General features: G+C 38.1%; 1 non-coding gene across 1 annotated transcript; it reads right to left on the bottom strand.

Moving 5' to 3' along the window:
• Nucleotides 1-5739: 5739 nt before the first annotated feature.
• On the bottom strand, nt 5740-5846 carry LOC139873895 (small nucleolar RNA R71). The gene has a single exon (XR_011767606.1). It is a non-coding gene; the product is annotated as a small nucleolar RNA R71 (small nucleolar RNA).
• Between the last annotated feature and the right edge of the window lie 14830 nt (nt 5847-20676).

The following is a 20676-nucleotide window of genomic DNA, read 5'->3' on the forward strand; positions in this document are numbered from 1 at the left end:
CCCTTATATTTAGGAGTTCCATGCTTTCGTTTTTCCTTCCCGACTTCAAGTCAAGCGAATAATGGTCCATAATTCGTAGCTATACATTTCGGAATGAACATAGTTAATGTTCTAAGAAAGAAATTGTAATGGCACGATCTTGATTTGTCAAATTACCAGAATATCTAGAAAAGACCGAATCATCAAGAAAAGTATTTTCTTGATATATTTAGAGATTAAATAGAATGAAAGAGTTATGTAACATGGTTCATGATGAGGGTGTGATTTGTGAACCTTTATCACGTTCCATTAGAAACTCAACATGACTTACTGTAATATAATCACGTTGATCATGTGTCATTATATTATACTAACTCATGCTTCAATTCCCATCATTACTTCAAAACATCTATTTTTCGAATTTTTCAGATTTTAGAAACTAAAATAGTTTCTTTTATGATGTAACACAGATAGCGCGAAGAGATGAATGATTTCAGATAAGAATGGTTATGAAAAAAAATATCTTCAGAAATATGGAGGATATTTATAATGGAAGATACGATGATATCTTAGAATATTTAAGATAAGATGATGATGAAGAATATTGTCCGCAAAGGTTTTAGAGTAAGGAGCAAAGTATTTGTTAAGGATTTCAGCAGACACTGAATCATTTGTATTCTTTGAAGGCAGGTTCGGTCTTTGTGATTTATCCACAGCCTCCTTCATGATTTGCTCAATCCGTTTTTCAGTACCAAAGTTTCTCTTTTTCTGTGCTTTTCCAACACACTACTCTTTATCATCAAATTTTTGACTGTTAAAGTCGTTTACAGTTTTTGCTGCTTCATCAGCATTTTTCCAAAATTCGGAGAACTAGTTTCGTAGTTTGGGGTGTTTTTCAGAAACTTCACATTTGAAGTATGTAAGTCTAGAAGATAGACATTATATGTATATATATAACTGTTGGCATAGAATTGCTGCGAGATTCAAAATACTGATTGCTAATTCCTGGTAGTTAGTATGGCAATTATTGTTACAAGATATGGATGAGCACATGATAAGGTTTCAATGAGTATAATGATTTTTCGGAAGGTCAATGATCAATGAAGTTGTTGGTAAATTTACTGCTAATGTGGTGGAACATAAAAGATTCCCCGGTAACAAAAACGTATATGTCAAGGTTACAATAAGGTTAATCTGAAAATTCGAAGTTGACTGGTTGGAAGTGTGATAAAACTGGATACTTTGAAAAGGGATTGCAAGATTATTTTCAGTAAAAACAACGCTAAAGGATCTTGCACAGTTTTGAAGTCAAAGTATAGCTTTGAAAGATGTAGAGATCTAATAATGATGTCACTTGTTAAATCTTGACTTGGATTCTGTTCTCTCAGAATATGTAATTGAATTTGAATAAGAATGGTTGTTCAGATTTCTATGAACGAACGTATAGCGTTGTGAAAGTAGTGTAGTTAATGATTATTGAATAATCAAATGATGTACTGTGTAACATATTAATTGTGAACTTAAATATTTCCCGGGTATTACCTACCCGTTAAAGATTTCACAAGTAATATTTTGTACCAAAGAATTTTCATTACAGTCTTTATGAAAATATATGTATGTATATTTTCTTCAGATGTAATACAGATTTAATGAGTTAATATCATATTAAGCTCATTTGTTTTTCGGCTTGACTTAGAAATGATAAATCTCTAAAACATTAAAGATTACATAATCTTTGCGGAGTATTTCGCTAATGTAATCGATACTTCATTATTTATTCTTATTCCTCGGTGAAGGATGTTGACGCTCGTGGAATTTTTGTGAACCTTACAAGGCACAGATGATGTTTCCTGGAAAGTTTCGAGTACATCGAAAATGAAAATGTAAAATCAATTATGTAATTGAATATTGAGTTGAAACGGAGATTGTAGTTAACGAGGGTTAAGTCGTTAACGAAAGATGTACATTATAGCATATTAGTAATATGAATTAACCGAGTAATATTTACGCCTTTTTCAATTCATACATAATAGCTTAGTACTAAAAGATTTATGATGGTTTTAAAATTTATATATGTAAGATATACATATAAATTCTTTAGAGGAATTGAGTTAATACTTCATAACTCATTGATACAATATACTCGTTGTTGACTCGTAATGATATCCACAGTGCTTTCTTGAATTGACGGAGCTTGTGATGTAGCAGATGCTGCTGGTGCTGACGATGCAGACAGTACTGACGGTGCTGGTGATGCTGGCGGTACTATATATATATATATATATATATATATATATATATATATATATATATATATATATATATATATATATATATATATATATATATATATATATATATATATATATATATATATATATATATATATATATATATATATATATATATATATATTTGATGTTGTGATATAACAAGTCTAGCTTGTAAATCATACACCATTCCGATCAGGGTTTCTACTCTATCTGATTTATGGTTAAGGCTAGAATAGATAATCTCTAAACTTTAGAAATTACATAATCGCCGTAGAATGTTTCTCCGATGAAGTTATGATTCCATACTTCATCGTTTGTTGTTGTTAATACTCCTTGGTATCTATGGTGCGTATGATGTTGATATCCGAGGTACAGATTGTGATGTTGAGGCATGTGATGGGGATGTTGTTGTTGGTGGTGGTAATGATACTGTTGGTGTTGATGATGGTGGTACTGGCTATGCTGCTGGTGCTGCTGCTGGTGTTTGTAATCCTTGCACCATATTCTCCAAAGCCACTACCCGAGCGCGAAGCTCGTTGACTTCTTCTATTATACTAGGATGATTAACGGTACGGACAAGCAGATGAATAAGATTTAGAATATTGGATATTACGTAGTCGTTGCGAGCTGTTCTGGAAATGAGGGTGAAAATGGTATTACGAACGGGTTCACCGGTAAGTGCTTCAGGTTCTTCACCAAGAGGTGAATGTGGTGGATGGAAGGGATTGCCTTCTTCCTGTCTCCATAGATTAAGTAGATTATGAACCCATCCCCAATTCATCCAAAATAGATGATGGCTAATTGGTTGATTCATTCCGGTTACGCTACTTTCGGAGCTCGAGTTGAAATCCATATCGGAATAGCTGTCGGAATCTGAGGAATTTGAACTACATGCGGAATTCATCTTACACGGTTTGGATAAAGGATTTTTGATATGAAATGATTTTTGGATATCGGATGATATTCTAATTACATAGAATACCTATATATAATACAATGGATCCGTAAATTACGGAGGAACATTCGAAAGCTGTCAGGAAAAGTTTACAGTAATAGATACACTAAGATATGAATTTTGTCTATATACTATTCATGCAATCAATGCAGTAAAACGTGTCTAGATTAGGAATGATAAGTGATATCGCATATTTTATACACGTTTTCCTTAGAGATATCGATCATAATTTAGTCCGTTCGGATACGATTTGGTGTTTATTTTGATACTATTGAGAATGTTCGAGTTTGAAGAGCTATTTGTAGAAGAGATGCGGTTTTTGAAGCTTTTGAGGCATTTTGTTGACTGATCATTATTATTGGTGCTCCTGGGTTGGAAATGTTAAGTAAATATGGGGTAGTTTGGTTTTTAAGTTATTATTAGTATTGAAAGAGTGCAAAATAGACGAAGGAACCAGTTTCAGTGTTGTGTCGCGGCGCGACAATTGCGTCCGCGGCGCGATGTTACACGTGTTTCCAGATCAGAAGTTGGTTTAAAGAGGGTAAAATTTCACGTTATATGTCGCGGCGCGAGTTATGGCCGCGGCGCGACCGTGTGTCGGTTCAGGTGATTTTGGCAAGTTATAAAAGGCCCGAAAAATACCCTAATTATTTATTCTTCCATCCAGACGAATTGTGGCAGCTTTTGGACAATTTTTGGTGATCTTTGGAGAACTCCAAGGTCATTCTAAGGCATCAATCATTCCGGAAACAAGTCTCGATTCGTTTATCGTTTAAGATTCAATCATTAATTAGGTTAATCTCTTTTTTAAAACAATAAATTCTTCTATTACTTTGATTGTGATTTTTGTTCTAGCCATGATTTTTGGCTAAACTTTTAATGTTTGTCAAGATTGAATATTTGCATGTGTTTGGATGATACTTTGTAGTTATATTAATTAATACATGATAATTATGAGTTTTGATTAAGAACCATTCTTGTGGGTGTTGATTATTGTTACTAGGTTGATTAGTGAATCTTGTTTGAACAAAGGGAACCCTGTTTCAATTTAGTGATCTAATTTCCAATTAATTTATCTTAACCGATTGGGTGCTTACTGGACCAAGGGGGTAAACCGGGTAACATTGATTGAACGAAATAGGGGTGAATTGTGTGGAGCGAACGCGTAACCAATTGAATCTTCATCTTATAATTAGCTAATTACTAAGTCACAAACGAAAGAGGTCTTTGGTGAAAGGGAACCCTAAGCCAATAAATCCTAGTTTGACGTGTTTGTTAAAAGAGAACTCTGGGTGAACCGACTCTGTAATTACGTGCATTGATAAATAGAACTAGTGCTTAATAACAAATCATCCAACACTGCGAATAGGAGATCTAGGCAAACATTCTTTTATCTATTGAATTCAAATATCTTTACTTTTCCGTTGAGTCTGCAATTTGATTTATTTAAACTTAAAAACCCAAAAATATTGTCTTTTACTTTTGATCTATCTTTGATTTGGCTAATCATTAAATAGCCACCAAAACAAACGATCTCGTACTTTCGATTTTCGTAGATTAACTTATTTTATTTTATTAGTTACGATCTTAATTCTCACGTTTAAACTGTCCTTGAAACGATTTCGGATTTACCAATTTTATACTATTACACGATCGGGTACACTGCCCGTTAGTGTGTAGTAATCTTTAAACTGGCATTTTCCAGAGATAAATTATATACTAGATTTCACACATCAAGTTTTTGGCGCCGCTGCCGGGGACAGTTGTGTCGAAAATTAAGATTGTTATCTAATTGTTCTTAGTTTAGTTTAGTTATAGTTTATTATTTCTTTTCGTTATTCTCAGTTGAATCGATGCGTTTAATCAGTTGTTAGTTGTGATTTCGAAGGTAACAGGTAGTGCATGCCACATACGCATTCTTCTAATTCTCCGATTCTTCAACCATTTGCAGAACTCGAAAGAGAGTTATTCAGAGCGTTAAGTCACGAACAACAGTCTACAGTGGATTCATCTTTTTCTTCAAGTGTTAATATAATTAATTTGGGAAGTAGTTCTGAAACTGTGGTGCCCGATACACCACCTGAAATCAGAGAAGAAGAAGAATCTTACATTTCCTTAGATCTTTTCGAGACTGAAGATATGGCTGACCAAGAACAACCACCTCGTCCTCAGACTATGGCACAAAAGTTGAAGGCCACACGAGGGGGCCAAGGCAACTCGATTACTCAATCGAACATCACTCAGCCTTTTCAAATTACAGGGCCGATCCTGAATTTGATTTCTTCTGATTGCCGATTTTATGGCAAGGATACTGAGGATGCTAACGAGCATCTTCGTAATTTTAATGATGTTTGCAATTTGTTTAAGTTGCATGAGGTTGCCGATACTTCAGTCAAGACAAGGCTTTTCCCTTGGACTCTTAAGGGAGAAGCCAAGAGATGGTTAGATAAGCAACCAGAGGGCACGATTACCTCTTGGGAGACTTTGGAGGATAAGTTTTTATCGAAGTTTTTCCCTGCATCTCGAGCTGCTAGACTTCAAGCAGAAATTTCTCAATTCAGACAAAAGAGTAGCGAGACATTGTTTGATGCTTGGGACTGTTTCGCTACTTTGTTACGCTCATGTCCGCAACATGGTTTGAATGATTTACAGAAGGTCCAGATTTTCTACAAGGGTTGTGATATCCCAACTCGTCAGACTATTGATCAAGCAGCAGGTGGTACGTTAATGGATAAGACCGAAGAAGAGGCATTAGAGATAATTGAAAAGCAAGCTGCTTACTCTCACGAATGGCATCAAGATCATGAGTCATTCCATTCAGCTTCAGTTAAGAGAACCGAAACCCAGGGTGCATATGACGATTTTGGGTCTATAAGTGCTAAGTTGGATTCCTTTGGTAGGAATTTGGAGAAGATAAATAAGTACATTCATGGTATGAAGGTGGGTTGTGAGTATTGTGGGGGATTGCATCTGGCAAAAGATTGTGATGCAGGTTTGACTATGAATCAGAAGGAAGAGATAGTTTATATTAGTCAGCAGAACAATAATCAGTTTCAGGGACGTGCGTAGTTTAATAGGAATTTCAACAATCCCTATAATTCTCAAGGTAATCAAGGTTTGAGGTTCCAGCCAGGTTCTAGTGGAGGATATCAACAGCAAGCTCCCGGGTATTTTCAGAAACCCCAAGCCGAAGAGAAAAAGTCCAACCTTGAAGCTATGATCGAGAAGCTTGTGATATCTCAAACTCAGCTTGTTACTACTGTTACTCAGAACAATGAGAAGAATGACCAAATGTTTCGAAATCAACAAGCAACGATTCAGAATCTTGAGAAACAAATTGGTCAGCTTGCTAGTCAGAATAATGTGAGGAAACCGGGGGAATTACCGAGTAAGACCGATAATAACCCGAAGAATGGGCACGTTAATGCTATCACTACCCGCAGTGGTTTAGCATATGATTCACCGCGTAAGCCCGATGAGGATGATTTACGAGTGCCGTTGGTTAAGGATAGTGAGCCGGTTGTTGTTAGTAAACCGGAGGGGGAAAAGGAGCCGGAACAGGTGATTGAGAAGGTTGTGAGGATACCGGAAACTGTTGCTACTAAACCGGTAGTTAAAGAGTATCAACCACCGCTCCCATTCCCGAGGAAGCAGAGACTGGAGAAGTTGGAGGCAGAAAAGTCCAAGTTCATGGACTTGATTAAAAAAGTTAACATTAATTAGCCTTTTATTGATGTGATTGCAGGTATGCCCAAGTATGCAAGGTTTCTTAAGGACTTGCTAACTAACAGGAAGAAGCTGGAGAACGTGTCTTCAGTCAGGTTGAATGCCGCATGCTCATCGGTAGTTTCAAACAAGCTTCCTGAGAAGCTTGAGGATCCTGGGAGTTTTACCATTCCTTGTTTATTGGGTAACTTGGATTGTATGAGGGCGTTGGCAGATTTGGGGGCTAGCATAAATTTAATGCCCTATTCTATTTATTTGAAGCTTGACCCCGGGGAGTTGAAACCCACGCGAATGGCTATTCAGCTAGCAGACCGCACTATTAAATTCCCTCGTGGAATTATCGAGAATATGCTAGTTAAGACCGGGTCGTTGGTTTTTCGGTCGATTTCGTGGTGCTAGATATGGAAGTGGATGATAGGATTCCACTGATTTTGGGTCGGCCATTTTTAAATACTGCTAGGTGTATCATTGATGTATATAGCCAACAGTTGACCCTTCGGATAGATAATTTGCATGCAACTTTCTCAATCGACCATACTTTAAAATACCCTGCGTACACCGATGATGTATGCTATTTTCTTAACACTGTGAATGTCCACTCTGAGTTGTTGCAGAAATTCCCAGAGTTACAGGGTTCAGGAGAATGTTTATTGGTTGAAATTGATGAAGAGTTGCAGGTTGAGGAGGTGGATATTTTGACCACCTTGATGGAAAACAGCTATGAGCCTACTGAGGAGGAGTTCAAAGAACTCGAGCATGATGCGGATTACCGGAGCAAGTCTTCAATTGAAGAACCTCCCGAGTTAGAATTGAAGCCACTTCCAGATCATTTGGAATACGCTTATTTGCAGGAGGAGTCTAAGCTTACGGTAATTATTTCTTCTTCTCTTACTACAGGTCAGAAAACTGAGCTTGTAACCATGCTGCAGGCCCATAAACCGGCCGTTGCGTGGAAAATTCACGACATTAAGGGTATTAGTCCCTCCTATTACACCCACAAAATCCTAATGGAGGATAACTCCAAACCTGTGGTGCAACGTCAAAGGAGGTTGAACCCTCACATGCAAGATGTCGTGAAGAAAGAGATCATTAAGCTCCTCGATGCAGGTCTGATTTATCCGATCTCTGACAGACCTTGGATTAGCCCGGTACACTGTGTGCCTAAGAAAGGTGGTATGACTCTTACCACCAATGATAAAAATGAGTTAATTTCCACTAGGACTGTCACGGGGTGGTGTGTTTGTATTGACTATCGAAAGTTGAACGACGCCACACGCAAAGACCACTTCCCGTTACCTTTCATGGATCAAATGCTAGAGAGGTTAGCGGGAAACAGCTTTTATTGTTTTCTTGATGGTTTTTCGGGCTATTTCCAAATTCCTATCTCGCCCGAGGACCAGGAGAAAACTACTTTCACGTGCCCGTATGGCACATTTTCATACCGACGCATGCCCTTTGGCCTTTGCAATGCTCCGGCCACTTTTCAAAGGTGCATGATGGTCATATTCCACGATATGATAGAGGATTGCATGGAGGTGTTCATGGATAACTTTTCAGTCTTCGGTGTCACTTTTGATTCATGCCTTCTGAATTTACAACGGATGTTGGAACGGTGTGAAAAGTCTAATCTTGTGCTAAATTGGGAAAAGTGCCATTTCACGGTTCAAGGGGGCATAGTTCTCGGGCACAAGATTTCCAAGGACGGTATTGAGGTGGATCCTGTGAAGGTAACGGCTATTAAGAACCTTCCACCTCCCACCGATGTTAAGGGTGTTCGGAGTTTTCTCAGGCACGCCGGTTTTTACCGACGGTTTATTAAGGATTTTTCTAAAATTGCTAACCCGATGAATAAACTCCTCGAAAAAGACACACCTTGGAATTTCTCCGACGAGTGCCAAAAGGCATTCGATCTTCTTAAGGAGAAACTGATCAATGCACCAATCATAATTGCTCCGAATTGGTCCCTTCCATTCGAGCTTATGTGCGATGCTTCTGACTTTGCTGTTGGCTCTGTTTTGGGTCAAAGGGTCGAGAAACATTTCTGACCCATCTACTATGCAAGCAAGACCTTGCAGGGAGCACAATTAAATTATACTACCACTGAAAAGGAACTCCTTGCGGTGGTCTTTTCTTTTGATAAGTTCAGGTCCTACTTAGTCTTGTCTAAGACTATAGTTTTTACGGACCATTCTGCTCTGAAGTACCTATTTTCGAAACCGGATGCGAAACCTCGACTGCTTAGATGGATCTTGCTTTTGCAAGAATTCGACATCGAGGTCCGGGATAAGAAGGGTGCTGAAAATCTAGCGGCTGACCACTTGTCTAGACTCGAGAATCCAAATCTCGAAGTCCTTCACGAATCGGATATCCATGATGATTTTCTCGATGAATATCTCATGGCGATGGACAAGGTGGACGAGCCGTGGTACGTAGACATTGCTAATTATCTTGTTGGGGGATTCTTGGAAAAAGGGTGGTCGCATCAAAAGAGGAAGAAATTCTTCAGTGACCTTAAGTACTATTTCTGGGAGGCTCCCTATCTTTTTCGTTGTTGTCCCGATGGGGTTATCCGCCGGTGCGTTTTTGGTGAGGAGTGTATGCGTATTTTGATCGAGTGCCATAGTGGGCCTACCGGTGGGCATTTTGGACCCCAAATCACGGGGCGTAAAGTCTATGATGCCGGCTTCTTTTGGCCGACAATTTTCAAGGATGCCCACCGGATTTGCAAATCGTGCGATTCTTGTTAAAGGGCCGGTAAAGTCACCAAACGGGATGAGATGCCTCAACAAAGCATCCAAGTTTGTGAAGTATTTGATGTTTGGGGGATTGACTTTATGGGGCCACTTCCGAAATCTAAGAATTATAGTTACATACTTGTTGCCATTGACTACGTGTCTAAATGGGCCGAAGCGCAAGCTTTACCCATAAACGATGCACGAGTTGTGATTTCCTTCCTTAAGCGTTTATTCTCTCGATTTGGAACTTCTAAAGCTTTAATTGCTCCGAATTGGTCCCTTCCATTCGAGCTTATGTGCGATGCTTCTGACTTTGCTGTTGGCTCTGTTTTGGGTCAAAGGGTCGAGAAACATTTCCGACCCATCTACTATGAAAGCAAGACCTTGCAGGGAGCACAATTGAATTATACTACCACTGAAAAGGAACTCCTTGCGGTGGTCTTTTCTTTTGATAAGTTCAGGTCCTACTTAGTCTTGTCTAAGACTATAGTTTTTACGGACCATTCTGCTCTGAAGTACCTATTTTCGAAACCGGATGCGAAACCTCGACTGCTTAGATAGATCTTGCTTTTGCAAGAATTCGACATCGAGGTCCGGGATAAGAAGGGTGCTGAAAATCTAGCGGCTGACCACTTGTCTAGACTCGAGAATCCAAATCTCGAAGTCCTTCACGAATCAGATATCCATGATGATTTTCTCGATGAATATCTCATGGCGATGGACAAGGTGGACGAGCCGTGGTACGTGGACATTGCTAATTATCTTGTTGGGGGATTCTTGGAAAAAGGGTGGTCGCATCAAAAGAGGAAGAAATTCTTCAGTGACCTTAAGTACTATTTCTGGGAGGCTCCCTATCTTTTTCGTTGTTGTCCCGATGGGGTTATCCGCCGGTGCGTTTCTGGTGAGGAGTGTATGCGTATTTTGATCGAGTGCCATAGTGGGCCTACCGGTGGGCATTTTGGACCCCAAATCACGGGGCGTAAAGTCTATGATGCCGGCTTCTTTTGGCCGACAATTTTCAAGGATGCCCATCGGATTTGTAAATCGTGCGATTCTTGTCAAAGGGCCGGTAAAGTCACCAAACGGGATGAGATGCCTCAACAAAGCATCCAAGTTTGTGAAGTATTTGATGTTTGGGGGATTGACTTTATGGGGCCATTTCCGAAATCTCAGAATTATAGTTACATACTCGTTGCCATTGACTACGTGTCTAAATGGGCCGAAGCGCAAGCTTTACCCACAAACGATGCACGAGTTGTGATTTCCTTCCTTAAGCGTTTATTCTCTCGATTTGGAACTTCTAAAGCTTTAATTAGCGATAGGGGTACTCATTTTTGTAACGCCCAAATGGATAAGGTATTGAAGCGATATGGAGTTCTCCATAAAGTTTCTACTTCATACCATCCCCAAACGAGCGGACAAGTTGAGAACACCAATCGAGCTCTCAAAGGGATTCTTGAGAAGACTGTGGGGTCGAATCCGAAGGAGTGGGCGAACAAGCTCAATGAAGCTTTGTGGGCATTTCGAACCGCCTACAAAACGCTAATTGGTACTACTCCTTATCGGTTGGTTTATGGGAAAGCGTGCCATCTCCCGTTGGAGATTGAGCATAAGGCTATGTGGGCGCTTAAAAAGTGCAATTTTGATTTGAAGGAAGTCGGACGCCTAAGGGCGGGGCAATTGAATGAGCTTCGTGAATTACGCCTTGATGCGTATGAGAATTCGTTAATTTATAAAGAGAAAACCAAGCAATGGCATGATAGGAAGTTAAAGGGTCCAAAAGAGTTTAATGAAGGCGATCGAGTGCTTTTGTTTAACTCTAGATTAAAGCTTCTACCGGGAAAACTTAAATCCCGGTGGACGGGACCATTTGAGGTTGTTAAAGTGTACCCGTACGGTACAATTGAGTTGAAAAACGCAAGCGGTACTACTTTTAAGGTTAACGGACATCGTGTGAAGAAGTATTTTGATGGTCCAATGGTAATTGATGACGGGGTTCGCGTTGAACCCGATCCTAAGGTTACTTGAAGTTGGAGACGAGTTTTGTGAACGACTCGTTAAACATGGTTCACATTGTTGTATAGTTTGTATTAATAGGTTTAATCACGGGTTTGCTGAGTCTTAAATGCTATATGATTAATTATGATAGATTATTTGTTGTTTTGTTGGTTGTTTTGGTGTTTAAAGGAATTGGAGTCTGCTGCATAGCTTAAAAAGTCGAGGTACCAGGTCCAGCCCATTGCCGCGGCGCGACAAACAGGGTCGCGGTGCGACATAACACAGGTTTTGGTTACAGAAAGCCATTTCAAAATGGGTTTCAAACACGTTCATTGTCGCGGCGCGACATTTGAGGTCGCGGCGCGAGGTTTCAAAAGTTTTGTGGGTGACGTATTTTTAAGGAATGAGAATCAGGTATAGCGAATCACCGTGGCGCAACCACTTATGTCACGGCGCGACGATTATGTCGCACAGATAATAACCCGCGGGTCAGGTTTTAAATCAATTGGGTCACCCGACCCACTACATAACCCGACGGGATTTCACCCTTTTTAGGGGATTTGGATCTGTATTTCACCCATCATTCTCACACTAAACTCTCAAACAAAGTTAGAGCTCTCAAACCCTAGTTTTAATTAACACTAATTGCTACCTAATTTCTTCAATTCATTGTGCAAACATGCCGGTTAAGGTCCGATTTTGACTAATCTCTTGTTTTTTCTCTCATGTTTCTTGATTAATTGTATTAATTCTAGGGTTCATGTTTGAAATTTTAAGGGCTTTGTTTAATTGAAACTTTTATGCCTTAGTATTTGATGAATTGTTGATGAATATGATATTATTGTGTGTTCTTCATGAATTCTTGTGTTGTTATGCATAATATTGATTCTTGAGATTAGGGTAGTGATAAATCCGAATTTGATGTTGAATGTTTGGGGATTTTGTTTGTTAGGAAGATGTTTGCTAATAGATACATGCTTTAAGATAGTGTGGGGTGATTTGGGCGGGTCATTTGTGATTTTGGAAATTGGTAAAACATGATGATTTATGTGACTTATGAGATGTCTATTTGGTTGTTGGAATGGTTTATTCTTCGTGGAATAGGATAATTAACTAGATGAGTTTGTGAAATTGAGTTAAATGGGGAAACTTACATGATATAGTGTTTTGAGAATTGTTTTGAATTTGATACCATGGAACACAAACATATGTTGTCAATACTTGCTTTTGTCAAAATGCCTAATTGAAGTTGAGACGAGTATTAATGGTACTTGGTGCAAGTATGTGGAACATGTTGATTTTTCTAACGCTAACTTTTCTATGTTTTGTGTTTGGTTTGGTTTTTGTCTCATGTGTATAGAGAAGCAGATTTGATGCTCCATCATCCTCCTCGGCTCAATCCCGAAGGGAGGAAGAGCGAAGAACTAATCCGGAGGTTTGGTTGCAACAAGTTGAGGAGCAATTCTCGGAATATTTTGGATACATTTCAGCTCGGAATATTCAAGCAACTTGGTATTTTAGTTAGGATGAATTGAATAGTGCATCTAATGAGGTAAGGGAGGATATTGCTTATATGCTGGTGATGTCGAGACAGGGGGTTGATCTTGGCACTTGGGAACGTGCTTTTTCATTAAGAGACGATCTTTACCGTGAGTTAATTGTTGAGTTTTTCTCCTCTTTGATTTTCCGTTCTCGAAGGGATGGGACGGATCAAGGCTTTTTGACATTTCATTTAGGAGGGGAAAGTCGAGCCATGAGCCCAATTGATTTGTCTCGAGCACTAAATTTGTATGAAGAATTAGATGAGAAGTCTTTGATACGTTATTTGAAGAAAGAAACTGAGTTCATCGGGAATCAGGATGATTATAATGAGCGAGATTTTTGGTTTGAAATTTCAAGTTTGACTCCATTTGTGTCTAATGAGTCGAAGGGCTCCGATATTCGAAGCAGAGATCTACGGTTACTCCATAAACTGTTGTCATGTACTTTTTGAGGACGAAGGAATGGGAATGATAAAGTTAATTCTACCGAATTGTGGATAATGCATCGATTTCGGCATAATGCGCAGTTTGATTTGTGTATGTTGATTGCTACCTATTTATCTAATCAGTCGAGGGAGACACGCTCTTCAAGGCCACTGCTGGGTGGTCATTTTGTTACAAAGATTGCACGATTTTTCAACATCAATTTTAGCAGGTGTACAAGATTGACCGACCCCTTGCAAGTGATGAACCCTTTCAATTTAAGGTTTTATCTTAATGTGCGTTTTGTGATGTGGGATGCGAATCGGGTTGGCTTGGTTGCATATGTTGAGCCCGATGCCGGTGGTAATGTTCAAGGAGATGAGGAGGCAGAGCCGGTTGCTCCGAATGTGCCAGAGGGGGGTCAGCCTTGGGGTATTTCCCAAGAAATTTGGGATAACTTAGTTTCGCGGGTGGATAAATTGCAAATCGGTGTGTCAGACAACTTTGCTGTGTTTCGGGGAGAACAACGGTCGCATAATGACCGTATGTGGGAAAGTCAGCAGAGGATCGATGAGAGGTCGGCTGAGTCTTTGCATGACCAGCAATGGATGGCATATGGAGGCAATTGGCAAAGGCACAACGCTCGTCTTTTCTACTATAACCCGGAGAATTATTATGGTACACAAGCTCACACACCGGTTTATTATCGCAGTCCAGTTCGGCCCCGAGTTCAGGCCCCGATTTACAGTGAGGAGGAAAGGTTTGAGGATGCACGTAGGAGGTTCGAGCAGCAGTATCCGCATGGCAACTGGCCGTATGATGGGTTTCAGTGAGGAGGGCCTGCGAGCCTGTGATTATGTTGTAATTTGTTTTAAACTATTTCCGTTTCGTTGGTTTGTACTTGGATAATTTTATATTTTGCTTATGTACTGCGGATTTATTCGGGGACAAGGCATTTCGGTACCGGGTGGTGCCACCTTGTCCCATTTATGTAGTTTTCTTGTGTTTTTCTTTTCTTAGGTATGTTGGTGAAACAATTTTTCAAGTCTGGCATTAAGTTCAGCAAAACTACTTGAGTGATGATATTGGTGTGAGGATCGGGAATGGAAGATGTTCTTATGCTGGCAGTAAGTTCAGCGCCATCTGTCACTGTCATTCCACGATCAGTGGTTACCTCGATAAGTTTTTATTTTTCTTACCCTTTCGATTTTAATCTATTTTTGATCTCAAGTAATGGGGACATTGCTTGATCTCAAGTGTGGGGTGGGGATGTAAAATCTCTCGGGTTGGTTGTTAATGGAATCATCATCATACTAGTTTTGATACTAAAAGACTTGACGTTTCACGGGGTTTTGGTCGTAAAAAAAAAAGTGGAAAAACAATTGAAAATTCGGCCAAAACCTTTATTTTGAAAATTGGCTTGGTATTTTATGGTATAATTCGTGTTATCAAAGAAGCCAAAAGTGTTCCACATGTTTATTACCATTGGACATGAAATCCTACGAGTTCGGGGAACTCAATAGTAGGTCACCTGTACCAAAACGGGTGTAAACCGTGAGAGAGCGGTGATTGCATAGCGTGATTGTGACCGAATCACGTGCCAGATCAAAAAAAACAAAAAAACAAAAAAAAAACTTTTGGTTACTTGGTATAGCAGACTTCCGAAACTATACAATTTAATTATTACATCATTTAATGGTGTGATACTGTGGGAAGAGGAGAGTTTCACCAGTGCTGTCCTTTTTAGGAGCAACAGCTACGTGCTTGTGTTTGCTTAGATAACACAACCCATAGCCAAAAGCTATGGCACCCAAAGATTTTTGGGATTTATTAGAAGGGTAGTATCTACTTCTTACCTTTCTTAAAACAAGCAGAAAAGCTTGTCATGTAGGAAGTAGGCAAACCGGTGTCAATTGAAACAGATTGGCACTTCCGAGTGACTCAGATCCACTCATTAAGGAAGTAAAGTCTTCTGACCATTTTACTTGGTACGTATACCTCTTAAGCGTGCCATTTCATTACCCATCATTTCACGATGAGGTACTTTTAGAGGAGAAAGTCTTGAACTTTCAAAACATGTTCATTATTTTGAATGTGAAATCCTACATGAACATGAAAGTTCATACGTAGGTCACTTGTACAAAAACGGGTGTCAACCGTATGAACGGTTATAGTGGCGTATAGTCGAAACCGGACCATTCGTTAGATCGAAAACTTAAACAGGGCGATCCTCATTGTTTCTCCTAACAAGGACAATGTTGCACCCGACCACCTTATTTAACCACACACGATGTATCTTTTCCATCCTTAAGGGAGTCAAGTCTCCCGAACGACACACTTGCTGATTTGTTTCAGAAGATGTAGTCCGGACCAGTTGTAGGGTGATGAAAAGTCTTGAAAAGTCATTGCTAAAATCGACTGGAAATCTACCAGGCCTCAACGTCAAACAGGGAAACTGGTAGTCGAAGCTTATCTCAATGAGGGAGATTTGCTAGTCAAATGGGAAGCGCACCATGATACACAAAATGTTAGTGATTGATCAGATTCCCAGTGGATAACCTCCGAAAAGGTAAGATATCAGCTTTTAAGCCTGATGAACCTCAATCTTTATGGTTGACTTAACGGATTAGATGATCACCTCATGATTATCGATGATATCTGGACGTAATGTGTATCCTCCTAAGCACATTATTTTCTTACCGGCATCTCGCGATGATAGGTACTGTGGAAGGCTTGGCTTGACCAATTGCGGGGTAGCCCGTGCGTTCTTTTGGCACATTTGTTCGATTGCTATACTTCTTGGTGCTCATTTCGCACTTGATTCCCGTTTACTTTGAAGACTTATTTTTCGAGATTCTCTACTTCATCAGTATGGTACGTTAATCGAGATTAATTTTGGTTGCTATATCAGTTACATATTGTATGGGGTTTGGGAAGTTATTTCGGGGGAATGCAAGTGGGAATCATGGTGGTTATTTACTCCAAATCGTACCCACACTAGTTGTTTGTTTGGTTTCTTGTTCGTTTGGTTCTACATACATGTTTGAAGATGTTATTATATGGTTGAAGATTATTATCGAGTTTAATTGCTTGAGGACAAGCAAAACTCTAGTGTGGGGTGGTTTGATATCGCATATTTTATACACGTTTTCCTTAGCGATATCGATCATAATTTAGTCCGTTCGGATACGATTTGGTGTTTATTTTGATACTATTGAGAATGTTCGAGTTTGAAGAGCTATTTGTAGAAGAGATACGGTTTTTGAAGCTTTTGAGGCATTTTGTTGATTGATCATTATTATTGGTGCTCCTGGGTTGGAAATGTTAAGTAAATATGGGGTAGTTTGGTTTTTAAGTTATTATTAGTATTGAAAGAGTGCAAAATAGATGAAGGAACCAGTTTCAGTGTTATGTCGCGGTGCGACAATTGCGTCCGCGACGCGATGTTACACGTGTTTCCAGATCAGAAGTTGGTTTAAAGAGGGTAAAATTTCATGTTATATGTCGCGGCGCGATACTTATGGCCGCGGCGCGACCGTGTATCAGTTCAGGCGATTTTGGCAAGTTATAAAAGGCCCGAAAAATACCCTAATTATTTATTCTTCCATCCAGACGAATTGTGGCAGCTTTTGGACGATTTATGGTGATCTTTGGAGAACTCCAAGGTCATTCTAAGGCATCAATCATTCCGGAAGCAAGTCTCGATTCGTTTATCGTTCAAGATTCAATCATTAATTAGGTTAATCTCTTTGTTTAAAACAATGAATTCTTCTATTACTTTGATTGTGATTTTTGTTCTAGCCATGATTTTTGGCTAAACTTTTAATGTTTGTCTAGATTGAATATTTGCATGTGTTTGGATGATACTTTGTAGTTATATTAATTAATACATGATAATTATGAGTTTTGATTAAGAACCATTCTTGTGGGTGTTGATTATTGTTACTAGGTTGATTAGTGAATCTTGTTTGAACAAAGGGAACCCTGTTTCAATTTAGTGATCTAATTTCCAATTGATTTGTCTTAACCGATTGGGTACTTACTGGACCAAGGGGGTAAACCAGGTAACATTGATTGAACGAAATAGGGGTGAATTGTGTGGAGCGAACGCGTAACCAATTGAATCTTCATCTTATAATTAGCTAATTACTAAGTCACAAACGAAAGAGTTCTTTAGTGAAAGGGAACCCTAAGCCAATAAATTCTAGTTTGACGTGTTTGCTAAAAGAGAACTCTGGGTGAACCAACTCTGTAATTACGTGCATTGATAAATAGAACTAGTGCTTAATAACAAATCATCCAACACTGCGAATAGGAGATCTAGGCGAACATTCTTTTATCTATTGAATTCAAATATCTTTACTTTTTCGTTGAGTCTGCAATTTGATTTATTTAAACTTAAAAACCCAAAAATATTGTCTTTTACTTTTGATCTATCTTTGATTTAGCTAATCGTTAAATAGCCACCAAAACAAACTATCTCGTACTTTCGATTTTCGTAGATTAACTTATTTTATTTTATTAGTTACGATCTTAATTTTCACTTTTAAACTGTCCTTGGAACGATTTCGGATTTACCAATTTTATACTATTACACGATCAGGTACACTGCCCGTTAGTGTGTAGTAATCTTTAAACCGGCATTTTCCAGAGATAAATTATATACTAGATTTCACACATCAATAAGCAGGTACTTTTTGACAAGAAATGATAAGCAAAACTTTTGACATGCAGACACGGTCGAAGTCCAGACTTACTAATGCATCTTAACAACTATCAGTTAGACACACTCATGCAAGACCTGGTTCACTAGGACCAACGCTCTGATACCAACTGTGACGATCGCTCCAATTCCATATGGACGAACACGTCATTCATCAATTTCATTGCGAGGTATTTGACCTCTATATGATACGTTTGGTAAACATTGCATTCTTTTGAAAAGGCACACCATAAATGCATATTTAAATCAAATGTTTTCGACATCTGATGATTTCTACATATAGACAATCACCATAAATAATAGTTTACAACAGTACTTCAATTGACAATGCAGTCAAAATAAGATACATGGTGATGATTTGGTGAATGCAACGTTTCCATGAAAAATATGCCATGTAAGACTCCATGCACATAGCTTGTCTAGCATATAAGCAAATAGCGGAAGACTTCTAGGGAACCTGAGAATAAATGATATTGCTCTAAACATACATATTATTCGACGCAATATCACTTATATTTCATCAGCTTTTATCATTTACGAAGACATTCAACGTATAATATTCAAGAAAAACGACAAAAGTGGACAAGAGCTTGCTATTTGAAGATTCGACGATAAAACGATAGTTTTAACCAAATATATATCAATAAACGTTTATCCGAATGAAAGTACAAGATGATCGAAGAAAAAAGAGTTCAAATGGAAAGTTCCAAGTCAATTTACGTCAACACGGGATTAACAAAGAACAAACGAAAAAGAAAAATAAAGAAAACTGCCAGTTACTCTTACACGAATCGTGTAGAGCTACACGAAACATGTAGAATATTGGTCATACGCGAATCGTGTAGCCATACACGAAACGCGTAATGTTAGGCCGAATTTAATCATTCATCAGATAAGGGCGGCTGCTTTTTGGAAATAAAAACTAATTCTTTTGATAAATGGTGTACAGCAAGGAATCAACCACAGATCACCTACTATTTCCATGTTAAATACGGAGTACGTTCAGAGTTGAAGGTGTACAGAAAATATTAGACAACATATCATACAACATTACTATACACATACAAATTAATTTAGTTACTGTTATTTTGTTTTCAAGTACTCTGTATAATTAGTTTCAAGGTTCAATATTTAGGTAGTTTTAAATATTAAGGGTGTATTGTTCGCGTGAAGGGTGTTGTTATTTGTAATTTTCTACCGTTTGAAGTTAATGAAAGTGAAGAATTTTTAGTAAGTATATCTTGTTAAAATTATCGTTGTTATTATGTTTGCATATTTATATTTTTATGTTCATCCTAGTAACATGAGTAGCTAAATTTCCATAGTGTTTGCTTAGATGTAAAGCCCCTAGTGAAATGGATTGTTACTATTTGTAAAAGTTAAAATGTAACTTTAGTATTTTTAATATTGAGCCTAGTTAAAAGAACCATTTTTATGTAATTAGGTATTTGACCCTTGCCACTTAATTTATTAAGTTTAAATAACGAAAGTTGTTTTTATTTATATAAATTAAGCTTCAACATTAAAAATGATCTAGACGAATTTATGGATAAGTTATTAACACCAATTTAGAAATAAACTTCGGTGGTTTGGGTAATATCAATAATTATATGATAGTGAAATTATAAAAAGGGAAACCGTTATGATTTGGGTTTTGGCGAAAGTCAAAACTAGGCTAGGTCTCAATTTAAATACTTGGGGAATAGTAGCTTTCTAAATAAAATCCGATGAAAATTAGATTTGATTTAGTTAGTCGTAACCTTATATTTTTTTCGAAAGAAAAATGTAAAGTTTATTACTAAAACATTTTAATAGGGCTTAAACTCAAAACAATCCATGGACCTAGAGGTGACACATTTAAGTAAACACTCCCATTTATCCCATTATTATTTCTTGTAAACGTATTATTATCATTATTTACGAATTATTATTTTAAAATATAAAAACAATACATAAAAACATTTAAATCCGTAACAGACTGTTTGTCACATTGTATAAGTCATACGTGAATCGTGTATGGTATACGCGAAACGCGTATGCCTGTAATTCAAACTGTACGACCAGATTCACACAATTCGCGTAGGTTTTAAATTATACGCGATACGCGTATAAATACGCGATACGCGTATAAATACGCGAAACGCGTATGTACAAGACACGGTTACAGTACCAGTAGGGTTAAAATTAGGGTTTTAATTATTTAATTAGTTTAAAATTAGGGTTTTAGTTATTTTACTATTATATTTAGGTTATTACTTATATTAGTTCTTATAAAATACTTTAATACATGTTAAATCCTAATAATTAGTGTTAATTATAATAC

Source organism: Rutidosis leptorrhynchoides, chromosome 10 (genome assembly GCF_046630445.1).
Source record: "Rutidosis leptorrhynchoides isolate AG116_Rl617_1_P2 chromosome 10, CSIRO_AGI_Rlap_v1, whole genome shotgun sequence".
Lineage (NCBI taxonomy): Eukaryota > Viridiplantae > Streptophyta > Magnoliopsida > Asterales > Asteraceae > Rutidosis > Rutidosis leptorrhynchoides.